This window comes from Pinus tabuliformis, chromosome 6 (assembly GCF_031772625.1).
Source record: "Pinus tabuliformis cultivar Carrire ecotype Pingquan chromosome 6, CPIR1, whole genome shotgun sequence".
NCBI classification, from domain to species: domain Eukaryota; kingdom Viridiplantae; phylum Streptophyta; class Pinopsida; order Pinales; family Pinaceae; genus Pinus; species Pinus tabuliformis.
The window spans coordinates 881,502,706-881,518,858 of record NC_142292.1 but is presented as its reverse complement, the minus strand read 5'-3'; positions in this window follow the sequence as shown (position 1 = coordinate 881,518,858).

Sequence of the window (16,153 nt, the reverse complement as noted above, 5' to 3'; positions counted from 1 at the left end):
TGTAAAATCTGCCTTTCTGAACTGAGACTTGAATGAAGAAGTGTACATTGAGCAACGAAATGGGTTTATCCTGGAAATGATCCAAATCTTGTATGCAGACTCAAAAAGTCTCTCTATGGCCTTAAACAAGCTCCAAGGGCTTGGTATTTTCGGTTGGATGAGTACCTTCATCAACAAGGTTTTGCAAAAGGATCAACAGACAACAATCTATATATAAAAATGGACAATGATAAATTGCTAATACTTGTTGTATATGTTGATGATATCATCTTTGGCAGCAATGAAGAAGCCATGAGTCAAAACTTTGCTTTGGTGATGTAGAAAGATTTGAAATTTCCCTACATGGTGAGCTCACATATTTTCTTGGTTTACAAGTTCAACAAAACAAAGACAGTATCTTTCTATCACAAACCAAGTATCTCAAACAGATCTTGAAGAAATATGGGATGGAGAATTCGAAACCAGTATGTACTCCTATGGTAACAGGATGCAGCCTCAGCGCAGATGATGAATCAGCAGTTTTACATCAACCAACATATAGATCCATGGTTGGTAGTCTACTCTATCTAACAGGTACTCGACCAGACATTATGCATGCAGTAGGGATAGTTGGAAGGTTTCAAGCAAATCCAAAGGAAACTCATCTTCAGGCAGTCAAGAGAATTTTCAAGTATCTTCAAGGGACTCAAAACTATGGCTTATGGTATCCTAGAGATACAAATCTCACACTTCATGCATATACAGATGTAGATTGGGCAGGTAGCGTGGATGACAAGAAAAGCACTAGTGGTGGTGCATTCTTCATGGGTCCTAGATTAGTATCATGGTTCAGCAAGAAACAAAGTTCCATTGCATTATCTACAGCTGAATCAGAGTATGTAGCTGTTGCATCTTGCTGCACGCAACTCCTTTGGATGATGCAAACATTGCAAGATCTTCAAATCACTTGTACTCCACCTATCTCCATCTTTTGTGATAATACAAGTGCAATCAGTATCTCAAATAATCTTGTCATGCATTCAAAGACTAAGCACATACCGATCAAGTATCATTTTCTCCAAGAAAAAGTGCTGGAACAAAAGGTCAAATTGGAGTATGTTCCCTCTAAGGAACAAGTTGCTGATATTCTCACCAAACCACTACCCAGGGAGACATTTGAATACCTCAGACAGAAGCTGGGGGTAGTTGATGCATCATCTTGCTATTGAATCCTGTCTGTTTAAGAGAAAAATGGTTGTACTCGAGTTGAATGAGGAGGATACGTGTACATACACAAGTTTATTAAGATACAGTCGCGTACATGTTGGTTTGAAGAAAAAACAGTGGGGCCAGGCTCAGGATGAAAAGAGGTTGATCTGGGTCTGACAGAGACCATCTGGCATAGGTTCAGGGGGAGCATATATTCTTCTAATAATGCATTGTTGGCATTATCTTGGTTCAATTTCAGTTGGTTTGATTTCAAGTGGAACAGGTGCAGAAGAAGAACATGGGTGCTAGTCTGAATAATGTTGGACAAATGCTGCTGATATCTATCAGAGTCTTGCTATAGATATTTTGTCTCTATGTCTTATATTTCTTTTATCAAGGTCATGTAACAACCTATGTTGGTTTCCCCACTATGCCTGGGTTGAATGATGTAACATACTTATTTGTCATGTGTAATCTTCTGGTGTATCCCCACTTGGTTGGGTGGATGAGTCGATTCTAGTTTATCCCCATTTGGTTGGGAAATGGACATATGTATGAGTCTTTGGTGATAGGAAGGTCAGTTATAATGTATAAAGTCATGTTTTTGTAGATCATCTTCTTGCAGACCTTGCCTACAGTCAAGGGGAGCTTGGACAGCACAGCAGAGCAAAGGATTCAACATGTATTCAGGGGGAGCATAACCCTTTGCCCTTGATGTCAAAGGGGGAGAATGATTTTGAGTGACTTGGAGTTGCCATCAAGTCCAAAGGGGGAGATTGTTGCCATTATGGCACTGGTTTGGCACTATGGCACGGGTGTTGTACTTGATGGCAACTCACTCAAATGGAAGATCACAGTTCAGGCTCTCAAAATGAAAGAAAATGAGGTATACACAGGTTCCTCATAACAAGATCGCATATACACGCGGGTATACCCTTCAGAAGGTGTGTATACGTATGCACGCACTTGCATGCAAAGAAAAGCGCGTATATGTGGGAAAACGTATGGTTGGTCCATGGTATTTAGTTCGACATATGTGAACCTATGGTTTTGATCCTTGGTATTGCATTTAATGTATTAAACCCAGGTATTGGGTCCCTAGTATTGGATCTCTATGGTTTTGGACCATGGTTTGAGTAAGGCCTAAGTCTATATAAAGGAAAGGAGATCATTTGGCAATGATCATCTGATGTATTGAATATCTGAAGATGTGCAAGATTTGGTATACTGGTGATTGGTTTATGTGGTTGGATCTGAATCAAGGAGGAACCTGAGCATTACAAGATAGATAAGTTCTATTGATGGGTCAAGATCTCAAGGCTTGAATAGCATAGCATATACAAATCTGTGGTTCAATTGAAAAATAATTAACTTGATAATACTAATTCACCCCCCCTCTTAGTATTATTTCCAACAACTATGATACAGGTGTTGTCCTTGATGGAAACTCACTCATAGGTCAGCTCAGATTGGATAAAAGGAAACTCACAGTGTAACAGGTCAATTTAGAGGTAATAGGGCATTAGTACAAAGGAACAGGAAGTTGGAATAAAGGTCTATTGATCATAATCAAGAAGTTGAAGGAAAATGATGTTTTTAGATAGTTTAAGTTGTATACGCGGGTTCAACTTGACAAATCGGTGTATACATGCAGGTTCATAGAACAAAAAGAGCATATACGTATGCATGCACTTTCACAAGAGGAAAAGTGTGTATGGGCTAGAAATCAAGGAAATTCAAGAGTAAATAATACCAAGGGTCAATACCATGGTATTAGCCCACAATATTGAGCAAATTAATGACTATTTGATCCCTTCCAAGAATACCACAAGCTCTAAGTGTTGTTTTGGTCTGAGGTATTGAGGAAGGTCAAAACTATATAAGGAGGAGAAGATCAAAGGGCCAGGTGTGGAAGTGAAAGGGTTTCTCAGGAATACTTCTATCTAGAGTATATTTTATGTTGCAAGGGCTATGCTTGTGATATGATCTGAAATATTTTGTGCACCTTGAATTCAATGTTGGATCAAGATCATGAGACCTGAAATGACTTGTCATTGAATGATCTGAGATTGGTTGGGCTAGATTTGATTGCTTACACATGTTTTATTCTTTAAATTTCATGATCTGGGTATGTCTGAAGTCTGGAATAGTAGTGAAGTTGTGATTTAATATTTTCATATATATATATGCAGGTTTGCCTCAGTAAATGCACGTATACACACAGGTTCGACTCTTCCAAGTAGCATATGCAAAGTAAAGCCTATTCTTCAGAAATGACTCATCTATCTGACCAATGTTGTTGTTTTACTATTGTCTATCAATGAAGTATTCCTAGATATGAATGTAACATTGAATGCATAAGGAGTTTTGTGTCAGATTGATTGATTTTTTAAATGATAAGGATTATATCTGCTACTGACTGTATAAAGTTCTATAAATTGACAGTAGATGTTCAAAATATTGTTGGTTGGTACAGACTTGATTCAAAAGTTTTATGTTTCAGTAGTTTTGAAGGTATACGCGGTTTGGTTAAAGGAAGTAGCGTATACACACAGGTTGGGTTCAGTAAAGTAGTGTATACATTATGATGTATGATTTTTGAGGTTGCAACTAGTTCTGAATGATGATGCATGTTTCTGGGTTCAGCACAATGTTTTGGTGACAATGATTTGACTGTTTAGATTAACTAAATGTTGGTTGATGCAATTTGAGTTTCAAAGTTTTGATCGGTGCAGTGTGAAAAAATAATGAAATGAGGCCTTCATATTGTGTTGTTGTATACCAAGAGCATTTAGTCTGAAAATTAATGCAACGTGGTCCCTAGAAGAAGAGAAAAGGTTGTAGCCTTCTGTAGGCCGACGCTTATGTACCAATAAACACATCGACTAGTACAAGAGCTATGGGGTTGTAGCTCCCTTCCAGTAGAAGCTGGAAAATGAGAGAAGGTTGTATCCTTCTGTAGGTGGGTGCTTGCATACTGGTATGAGTCTGCACCCGTACAATATTGTAGATAGATTTTATTTATATTAAAATAAAACAAAGACAACAGCAGCAGGCGGTTTTTCTCTTGCATTAGGTTTCCACATTAAATATTGGTGTTCATGTGTGTTGCTTATGTGTGATGGTTTATTATGTTATTACTACACATAGTTACTATATAATAAGTTAATGATGCACTTATTAAAGATCAACACATGATAGATTGACTAAATCATAAGTTCTCTGGGTATACGCTGGTTTCTATAATCACAGTAGCGTGCACACGCAAGTTCACTTCACTGAAATAGCGCATGTAAATATATTTCGGAAATGAAACATTATTTAATTGTAAATACTGATTCACCCCCCCCCCCCCCCCCCCCATCTCAGTATTATTTCCAACAACAAGGGTGTTTAACATTCAAAGGGATTCTCAAAGACATGCAAAAATAGATATTTGATTAGCAAAACTAAAAAAAAAAAGTTGAAACAAAAATGCATAAAGAAAATGGTAACAGATGAAAGTGAGCATATGAGACTTACCTTGAAGAATTTCACTATGATTTACTCGAAATATTTCGATTATCTCCAAAAATAAGTAACTTCTTCTTTTGATTAATATTAAAAGAATGAAGAAGTTTCATTTTAATGTAGTTTTCACGCACCCAAGATCATCAACTTATTGCATCTAAACTAGAGTGAGAATTAAGCCAAAAAGAAATAGTTCATGTTCAAGACATCATTAATAAATAAAAATAATCATAAAATGAAATAATGAAGATATGTCAAAAAGTACTTCGCTTTGAATTACAACTAAAATTATTCTCTTTGACTCTTCTGATTTATATCAACTCCAAATTTTTCATAAAATCCCATGAAATCAAAACTAAAGTCCCAACCTATATAACATTTATGTATATATATGGAAAGAGCTTGGAATTAGAATGGAGCAATATATAAATATAATCAAAACACGAGAGAATTCTCAAATCAAAAATAAATTAGCACCAATCCAACTCACCTGTGTGTGCTTACTGATTTGTTGTGTTAATGTAACCACTGCTCGAGCAGACAAGGGTTACAAATTTATTAGAACAAGTAGTGTTGGTAGACTCCATGGATGCTTACATCAGCCCAAGAATGGGAGTGCAGGAGGGATAAAGAAATGTAGTGCAAAGGGCTCATATAGTTAAGAGTGGGTAGACGTGGAAGGGGAGGATGGATGACATCCAATGAAAAGTGATGTTAGTATATGAAAATTCCATGTGATCAAGTTGAGTCATCCCGAGAATAGGATTCCAGAAGGAGAAAGAAGGACATGTGCTAAAAGTTACGAGGAAGGATAACCAAGATTATGTGGAAAATGGGGCCTTCAAGTGCCCAATAAGAAACTAGAGCATAAACATGATAGGTGCCCATGAGTTCATGCATGATGATGAAATATCCTGACTAAGTTAAGTTAAACACTAGTTTTTCCCTTTTTGGAGATGAACGAGCTGAATAGGATGCAGGATTATGTGAAATGAATTCTAGAATATATCAATACGAAGTGACCAACTAGCCAAGTGGATTAAATGAGTTCACCCTCTAGCCATTTCTTTGGACCAATGACAATGATGAAGGAATGAGGGACCCATTTGTGATGAGGGACCCACTATCCCATTCCTCCTTTCCTGACGCTTACACAAAGTGGTTCAATATAAATCTTCCGAGGTAATACGACATGGAAGATGTTTGAATTGATGCAACAAAGGGTCCAATTAGAGTCTAATTTGGATGCATTCATGTGGGGCCTCAACAGATCATCCATATAAACGGATGCCAGAAAAATGAACAAATAAAAAGGGTTAGGGTGAGCTTGTAAAGGAAAAGCAAGCAGGAATATGCGAAAGGAGCAGAAAAGCACCACGGTACTAAGGTTTGATTCAATCCAACTTAATCATATGAAAATATTTTTAGGCAATACATGAATAGGTTTTTGAGACATATATAGAAATAAGCAAAGGTAATGTCTATTGATTAATAGTTTTTTCAAAGACTAAACTGTCTTTTCCATTGTTGCAAATTATACTCACATTGTTTGTTTTTACAAATAACCTACTCAATTAGATGCATTATATTTTTGGAAAAATGCAAAGGCTTTTTCTGTGATTTTTTCCCCATTAGTGATTTTCAAATATTCAACTGCATCAGTAACAAGCAAAGCATGATTAAGACATCATCTTGTGAATGTTCAAAATAAAGGAAATATAAAGCAAAGCACATATGTAGAGAGCATGGAAAAATAATAAATTTTGATGAATAGGTGAATACTTCCCTTGAACATGTTCATGAGAAAAAAATTACTAGAATAATGTTAAATTATTTTCCTCTAGAAAAGTCAAAAGACTTGATACTTAGTTATTTTTCGACCTACATTATTAGAAAAGAAAAAACAAAACAATCTAAATTTAAATTATCCTACTCCTAATCTAATCTTACAGGGCGGACTAAACAACTAAGTAAAATCATTTTTCCAATGAATCCATTCAAATTATTTTATTCCTACAATCCATATCAAGAATTAGAAATATCAATAAAATCATTTCTAAATTAATGAAAGAAATTTTAATTCTAGTATGTACATTTGTTTCTAAATATATCAAAATAAATTTATCTACAAAATTCCTCTCTTGCAATGTCTTTTTCAATTGTATTCCAATTGGATCATAGAAATATGGATGGATTTCTATTAATGATTGGAAGAGGTTCAGAGGAGAGAATAACATGTTAGATTTGAATAATATATATTTAAGTGTTGGAGCCTGCATAAAATTGGAAGTATTATATACATGACACAAACCATTATAAACCTTTTGTTGAATTAAATTTTCCAAACAACTTTCAAATGGATCTTGGAAGTCAAAATGGAAATTTAATGAATATGTCAGGAGATCTTTTGTTAGTTTAAATGGCTAGTCACATTGTATTGATGCACTCTCAAGTGATGATTCATGTGGAAAATGCATTTTAGAAGAAAGAGTAAGCTGATAAGATATGAACATCAAATGAAATTGAAAGATTAAAAGCTCTTGATGCTCATGATTAGGCTTTTGAATTACATTTTCAAAATGATCCATTAATGCATTATATGAGTATTCAACATTTAATTGCTCAACATGTCAACATAAGATATCTAAGAATCAAAATATAAGAGAAGTATAGAATTCTGAAAATTACCATAATAAATTAAGCAAAAACAATAAAAATATATCATTATTTACAATAATGTTACAACATAGTAGGGACTTTTTTTCAAAATTGTCATTCTCACAAGCATTGGATGGAATAATACAATCAAGATCAATGCAAGCTTCTACTTGTGGAGATATTAGAGGCTCAATATCATGATAAAAAATGGGAATTCAAGAAATGTCAGAGTCATAAATAGGAATGGAAAAGTCATCATGATTTGATGGGGTTTTAAAATGAAACTCTTCAATGGAAATCTCAGTAAAAGGTGACACTTCATTTTGAAACATACAAGAACTATCAAGAGTGTGAGGAATTGATAACGTCTGAAATAACTCATTGTCCTTTGTCTCTAAATAATCATCATAAATTACTTGACGAATTTCATCAACATTCCCTTCCTTTCCATAAGATGTATCCGAACAATAAAAATGATTGAAGAAGTTTTCAACCCTAAATCAAGAATGGTAATTAAATGGATCTTTATCATAATCAAAACTAATTCGTAATTCATTATTTGTACACTTCGTCACGACTCCTCCATTTTCAAGATTATCATCTGTGCAAAGAGGAATTGTTGGATTAATAAAAAATGAATTACACCTAGCAAAAAGATCAGTATAAAGAGAAAAATGACTATTGGAAGAAATGAACATGAAAAATTCTCTATCTACATATTCTCCTTCATTTTTTAAAACTTAATGTTCATAATTTTCTTCTTGTATTTGGTTGACAATACCTTGTTGAATGTTAATGCATGGTTGCCCAAATACTTGTGACTTGTAATCAATTTCAACTTGAGAACATTCATAAATTATCGTAACAAACTGCATAATGTTCGAATTTTCAATTTGCAATTTACTTGTTGATTTCCCTGCTAAACATTGTTTTCTAAATTTGTTGCTTGTTGATTTTTAGATTTATTAGCAGTTGATTCTTCATGTCTGTTGTCCATATTTTATTGAAGCTGATTGTTAAGTACTTCTAAGATTTGTGATTGTAGACCAGTAAAATGAGAGAGAGCATCATAGTATTCATTAGCATGTACATTATTAGATTGTTCAAGCTAAACTATTTTTTGCACATTAACTGAGTTATTATGATAAAAAAATTCAACTTGAGTGTCATTAGTTGATTCATTAACAAAAACTTATTTTTTAGGATCATTATTAACATTATAGGTAGTATTTACAAGTTGTATGAACTTATCGTATATGGTTGATGCAATTTCATCACGATTGACATGTGCATCTTCAATAGGTGAATTTTCAGTGATGTAAATAGAAACAGGAAGTGGCACATCAAAGCTTGAAATTGTTTCATTATGTGGATTTGAAATACGGGGAAAGGAAAATGATATTTGCAACCATTCAATAAACTCTTCCTTTGAAGGTTGATCTTTAAATTCAAATTTTAAACATGTCAATTTAAATATAAGAATTAAATCACATACTTTTTCAACTTCAAAACTTCTCAATTTCATTGCATACTTGTTCATAATTGCAATCCTTAAACGCATAAAGGAAAATTGTTACAAACTCATCCCAAGTGTGTATGGAGGTAAATGGTAATGATATACACCAGTCTTTGGCCAATCCTATCAAAGTGAGAGTAAACATCTTACACATCACACCTTCATCAATATCATAATTATTACAATTTAAAATAAATTGGAGAATGTGATCAAAAGCAGAGACATTATCCTTACCATTAAACTTCATTTTTGAAAAGATCTTTAGTACTTTTACTGGAGTGGTGGCAAGTGGAAGTTTAGCGAAGCAACTCCAAATAAGTAGTTTAGAAGGAGCCATTGAAAAGATAAAACTTTTAAAAGATAAAATCTTTAAAAATACAACTTAATGTCAAGCCCTTCTTCTAGCACCAAAAATGTTGATGGCTAAAAATGACCTCATCAACATCAAAGGAAGACCACATTGTCAGAGTCCCAAATCATACTCGTATCCATTTGTTGTGGTGGCTCCGACTAATTCTATTTGGTCCAGTTACCCCTTTTCCCTCCCTGTTGAATTATGATGTTTCTAATTATTTTATCAATAGAAAGAGAAATATCAACAACTTATTAGGAAAATCGTAGACTCTGTTAAGGACCCTATAAACCCTAGACTTCAAAATGGGGTGTATATAGTCCCTTGCTCTTGTGGAAAACAATACATTGGCGAAACTGGCAGATCGTTAAACATTAGGCTTAAGGAGCATGCAACTAACATATCTAGGAACATAACATCAAAATACGCTCTTGCAAAACATGCTTTCTCCTCCTCACACTACATATGTATGGAAGAAGCTAAACTTGTCATCAAGGAAGAGCATTACCTAAAACGAAAAATTAAAGAGGCCATAGAAATTGAAAAAATAAAGAACAATATAAACCATGATGAAGGCCTTATCATTAGTAATACCTAAAAACCCTTAATAAATCATACCATTCATAACAACTTACCTAATATTTTTTTAAATTAACTTATAATTTTTATCATATTCTCTTATATTAGGGATTTAACATTATTAATTAAATATAACAGTTATTATAAAATAGTTTGGATAACAAAAATTAAGATAAAACATAGTAGTTTTGATATAAGAAATTTTTATTGACTACATCCAATATCATATATAATTATATATAAATGTTATGTTAATAAGAAATCATAAAATTAATAAATAATCAATTAAAAGAAATATTATTCTCATACCGAATTAACATAAAATAATTATCCCCTAATTTAATTAAATTCATCTCTTAAATAACCCTAATATATTATATTAAAAATATTCACTTAGATTAATTAATTTAACTTAATCATAAAACATAAGTGTTTATTATACAGTTATTATAAAGTGAAGTTTTTAGGGATCTATTATGATAAAAGAAGATTTGAATACAACCCTTACCATAAATAATTATTAATAAATAATCAATTGAAAAGAAATATTATTCTCATATTAAATTAACAAAAAAAAAAAAAAATTATCTCATAAAAAAATTATGTCCTAAATGAATTAATTTATCTCTTAAATAACCCTAATAAATTATATTAAGAATCATAATTAAATATTCTACCAGTCGACTCCAGAATTTCCCCACATCTATCATTATATATATCCTTGCATTTTCCTTTCCCTAATCCACACCAATCTTCTCAAGAATCTAGGCATTCCCTTGAAGATGGACTCACATAGAAGTTTGAAACATTGGGTTTAATCAAAACTCTAAATAGGTTATTCCACAAACATTTTAAATTTGACTCACTTGTATGGATTCTCTCCTCGGAAATTTCATATTTACTCTCTTGCTACTAGCTTACAAGAAATCAACCCTTCCGCTGACTTGAGGGCTCATCCAAGCCACCCTAGAGTTTTCTCCTAAAAAAATGAGACTTTTAATATGTGATGAATTTATTCTAAATGTAAATATAATCTAAAATGAAAACAGTAAAACAAAACTAATCTATCTTATTTCAGTTATAACCAAATATAGATATCATTCAAATCAAGAGAAAAAATGGTTTAAAAGAATGGGGATTTAACATGTTTCTATGACGAATATAAGAGTGGAAGAATTTCTAACATCTGATATAATTATTGCAATACATGCTTTGTTATAGACGAAGGATAAAACATTGGATAAGGGAAATAGTTAACATCATTTAAGGACAATTAAATATATTTTTAAAAGAAAACATTCTGAGTAAATAATTACTAAGAAATTTTATTAAGCACAAGAGAAAATTGGAAATAAATAAGATATCTATAATTCCATTAGATAAGATAGTTGATCTAATGAACAATCATTCTCATATCCAACAAAAGTGCAAAAATATGAAACAATTGGTACGAATATGTCATTAAATGAATGAAATTTGCATTTACAAATAAAAGTATTTGCATACAAATTAATAAACATGATTTCCTTGCTCTCTTTTTCAATAGATGTCTAACAATCTCTCCAAAATCATACTCTTCACTAGAGAAAACAGTTGCAATAGTGCAAGCTCTACCTAAAATATAAAGACTAAATTTTGAAAAGAAAACCCCCAAATAACTCAGGTCTAAGTATTCCTCTTAATCACAACAAGAATTATCCTTACAAAAGTGCAAAAAAAACTTCTAATTCATAGAGAAGAGGAACCCTCTCCTCATTCTCAAAACAATTATTATAATTTACAAAAAAATCTTCAAAAAGAGAAAGATGTTGGAAGAATCATTGAAATCTTTGATTTTAGTAGGGAAAAATCCATTTCTTCTCTTTGCTGGGGCAATCTTATTGCTCACGAAATTTTTAGGGACAAATCTTCTCACCTTCTCCCTGCCAAAACTAATCAAAATAAAAGAACTTAATCTTGCATATAAAACTCAAAATATCAACTCTCATAAATATTTTCCCAAGTTAAAACTAAATAAATCAAAAAAAAAATTAAAACCAAAAGAATCCATGTGTTCAATTGTTCACTATGGAAATTTGATTAGCCCTTGAATAATTTGGAAAATTAATTTGCAATAGCAACTCTTCCAAACTAATGAAATTTTCCAAAATCAAAATAAAATAAAAATAATTTTAATTGTAAATTTGTCACTTAGACTTCTTCTAAATTTTTGGGCTATTAAATTACCAAAATTATTTTATTTGATGTTGCCAGAGTATTCTCCATGATTTAATATTTCCAACGAGCCACCCTTGGCTAAGTAGAACTCCAGATAGAGCTTTCCAAAGATTGAGTTTCAAAACTAATAAAGTGTTGGAAAATGCACAGTGTTGTTAAAAATCTAGGCAATTTTATAATAAAGTTATGTTTTAATTAATAACAATAATAAGCAATTTTATTATAAAGTTATGTTTTAATTAATTTTTATTACTTCTAGTGATTATATGAATCTATAAAGTAAAATATAGTATAACATTTAATAAAATGTAGAAGTAAAATAGTTTAAATAAACTTGAACTAAATAATATATAAAATAAGAAACAAATAAAATTCATTTAGAAACCAACAAAATTTAATAACAATAACTAAAAAAAATGGGAAGGCTTTTTCAAAGTTTATGCGAAGTTTTTTTTTTAAGGAGCAAAGGTTTTATTAAAAGAAACGGGAGGAGGCCCATGTAGGAGTGGGACCTCCTTCCATAATTCAAATATAAAGGCCCTCTCTAGTCATGCTCCTCTAGCCGTCATCCTGAGTCATGCTCCTCTTGCTATCATCTGAAGGATGAGCTCTGAGAGGATTTAATATGTGTTCAATCTTGCACCTTTGGGGTACCTCAAACAAGATGACATCATATATATTATTTTTGTTATAGTATTTTTATAACTATATATACAATGAGGTTTTAGTATATATGTTTTGTACACAGTTTAATATATATACATAATCTCTTGGGTGTGGTAGTTCTGTAAGCTATAGTCTAACGAGGTTGTTTTTTGCCATGAAAGTTATGGAAATTCAGGTCATATTTTGAAAAAATCTGGCAGGAATTTTTGTAAATCTAAGTAAAAGTTGTAAAACTTCATAATTGTAGGTGCCCTAGAAGTTTTTGTGTTGGGTGTGGAGCCTGAGTATCTTATTTATTCAGAGGTATCGTTGCATTGGACCACAGTTCGTAATGTGGCGGAAACACCTCTCGTAATATGTGCGCTGCAAGGGGGGTCCAAGGGGGGGTGACTCACAGGGGGCTCTAGGGGGCCCTCGAAGCTAAAAATAGATGTAAAATTGCCTTGTAAAATGTTGTAATTTCGTAGTCAATCTTGGTTCTTCATTAGGCGGAGATCTGATGGTAGAAGTTATGTTTAATTTAGGGTCTTTTGCCCTAAAAGGCAACCCCTTACTATATATGAGGGAATTGTATTGCATCTATGTAGATCTGTATTATGAGTGAGAAAGAGAGAGGAGATTGTGTGAGAGCGAAGAGGGAATTACATCGGATCTATTGTAGGTTGTATCTCTTCAGTTTGCTAGATAATATAAAAGGAAGGACTCGTTGTTTCTCCGTGGACGTAGCCCAAATTGGGTGAAGCGCGTATATCTATGTCTCTTTTGTTTTATGTGTTTTCTATGTTTATATTTCTGCAATATATTTTATGTGTTCCATTGCTCTGTAATATATAATTTTCTAACATTTTGATGGTGTTGAATCAATTTCCACCATCAAAAACATGATTCAAACACTACATCTACAAGATTTTTGAAATTTTATTGCACGAATTCCGGCCAGTTTTGGCCATCTGAGAAATTCCTCCGCTTTCGTAGATGACTTTGTTCTGTAAATTAATTAATCAAAATTAAATAATTAAAAATTAATATTTACAAATTAAATAAATAAGTTACAATAAACTTAATCTAAAATTATTTAAACTAATTAAGTTAATCAAAATTAATTAAACAAATGTCAATTCCCACTAACACAACCGGTTGAGGATGGGCCTCGTCAGCAAGGCGAACCAAGATCAAACCTCACGAGGGATGTTTGTGCCTTGTGCTAGGGGTGAGACATGCTAAAAAAAATCTTGTTAGCATAGGACTGGTGTGGCTCGGGTCGGGTGTGATCCCCGGGTGATTTTGATGGATTAGATGCCCCTAGATTACAACTCTTCAAGCCATGGGTCAAGCTTGGAGGATCATAGACAACTTAATAAATAAAATAAAACAAAAATTAATTAAATTAACAAAATAAAAGTAAGAATACATATTCCATGTTTAAGCCTCAACAATGAAAATTGTTCATACTTTGAACAAATGCTTTTTTCAAACTGTAAGTCCAAATTTAGTGAAATTTGAGTCATTGGGAAGCTGTGAGAAACTGCACACAGTGAAGTGATCAAATGCAAAACTATAAGAAAAGTAAAAATCTCACAAAATTAACAAAATCAAAGCATGAAAGAAGTGATATGACCAAAAATTACATAGAGGGTCCCCATACTTTTTGTAAATAATTTATGGGGGGGTTGTGGCCACAACAAATAAAAAATACTTTATTGCTTCAAATTGTACACACTTCACTTAAGTGACAAGGTGACAACTGACCCTAACAACAATTTGTGGTTGCTTATGCTTCAGATTTCCAATAAATAGTGGAAACACCTACAACAAAAATAACATATACGATCTAAAACAACAAACAAATATATATATATATATATATATATATATATATATATATATATATATATATATATATATATATATATATATATCCAATGCAATAACCCAAATGGAAAGACTTTAAGATGAATAAATTATTTTATTGATGACACCTAGTGAAGGAGATCTACAAAAGGGTTTGCAAATCCCCCTCCATGGGATGGGTCCTTTGATGTCCCTGATGCTTCAGTAATTGATCTTCTCTCTCAATATGTGAAAAATGGAAAACAATGTGAATAACTGAAATGGGAGCTCAAAAGAAAAGAGACAATAATGGTGATGATAATAATGATCATGGTGAAGAATGAATGAAAAACCCTCCTATTTATAACAAATTATTGAGCTAATCTCGAAAATGGAGAATAATAAAATAATATTGACCAAATCAAGATCTAACCGCTAGGAATACTTTATTATATTTATTGGAGAGGGAAAAGATATTTAAAATGGTAAAATACTTTTATTTAGAAATAATAAAAAAATAAAATGAATTATTAATTATTTTGCAAGGATTAAGAATGGTATGAAATTTGAAATAATTATTAAATAATGATTTAACAATTACTCCAATAATGGAAATAAGGAATAATAAATAAATAATGATTTATTTAATTATTCCTAGGGGTTTTATTCAAATGTGACAAGGAATAATTATTTAAACAATGATTTAATAACTATTCCTAGAGAAAATTAAATAAATAATGATTTATCTAATTATTCTCATGGGTTTTTTTTTATTTTAATTAGAAAATAATTTAATAAAAGTGGTTTACTAAATTATTTTCCACAATGAAAGTGATTTTACTATGGTAAAATTAATCCTACATGGTGTATTTTGATCCACCTAGTTGGAAATGGCTAGGTGATTATTTTTTGTTGATAACAAATTCCCCCCCACCCCGCACCCCCCCCCCCAACGTATGAGTGTTAGGAGCAAATCATATGACCGAAATGCATTGTAGTTACAATTCCATGAAACACCAAAGAGGAGTCAAAGAGAGAGAGAGAGAGAGAGAGAGAGAACTGAAGCAATGCAAGGACGGACAAAATGGAGGGGCGAGACCTACTAAACTGATAGAAGTATCCTTTTATGTGGGAGTACATGATCTCAAATGAGGAGGGGAAGGCATAACCATAACCACCGAGATAATTGTGTACAAAGAATAATAATGAGCCCAACAATGTGGGACTGAGCTACAAAGTACATGATACATGATATACTAGCATCAATGGGCCAAAAAATAATACAATGGATCCCATATACATAATGCGCCTAAAAAAACATAGGCCAGGACTGAATACAATAACATCTAAGTACATGAGACATAATTCCCCTCAAGATGACATGGTGATGGGGTGGGATCACACCAAAGAAGTTTTTTTGAATAGGAAAGGACTCTAAAGATCTGAATGGATTATCTGAAGGACACATGCACGTTGTAGGCATTGCAAGTGGCAGAAACCGAACACATCACATCTGCGGAATTGCATCTGAGGTTCGATCAACATCTTTGGTTATTCGAGCATATGGGGGGATACTTGAAGGGCCACCCCCTCATGAGCTCTAGAACATCTCACACTCACCAGGGAATCACTAGGAC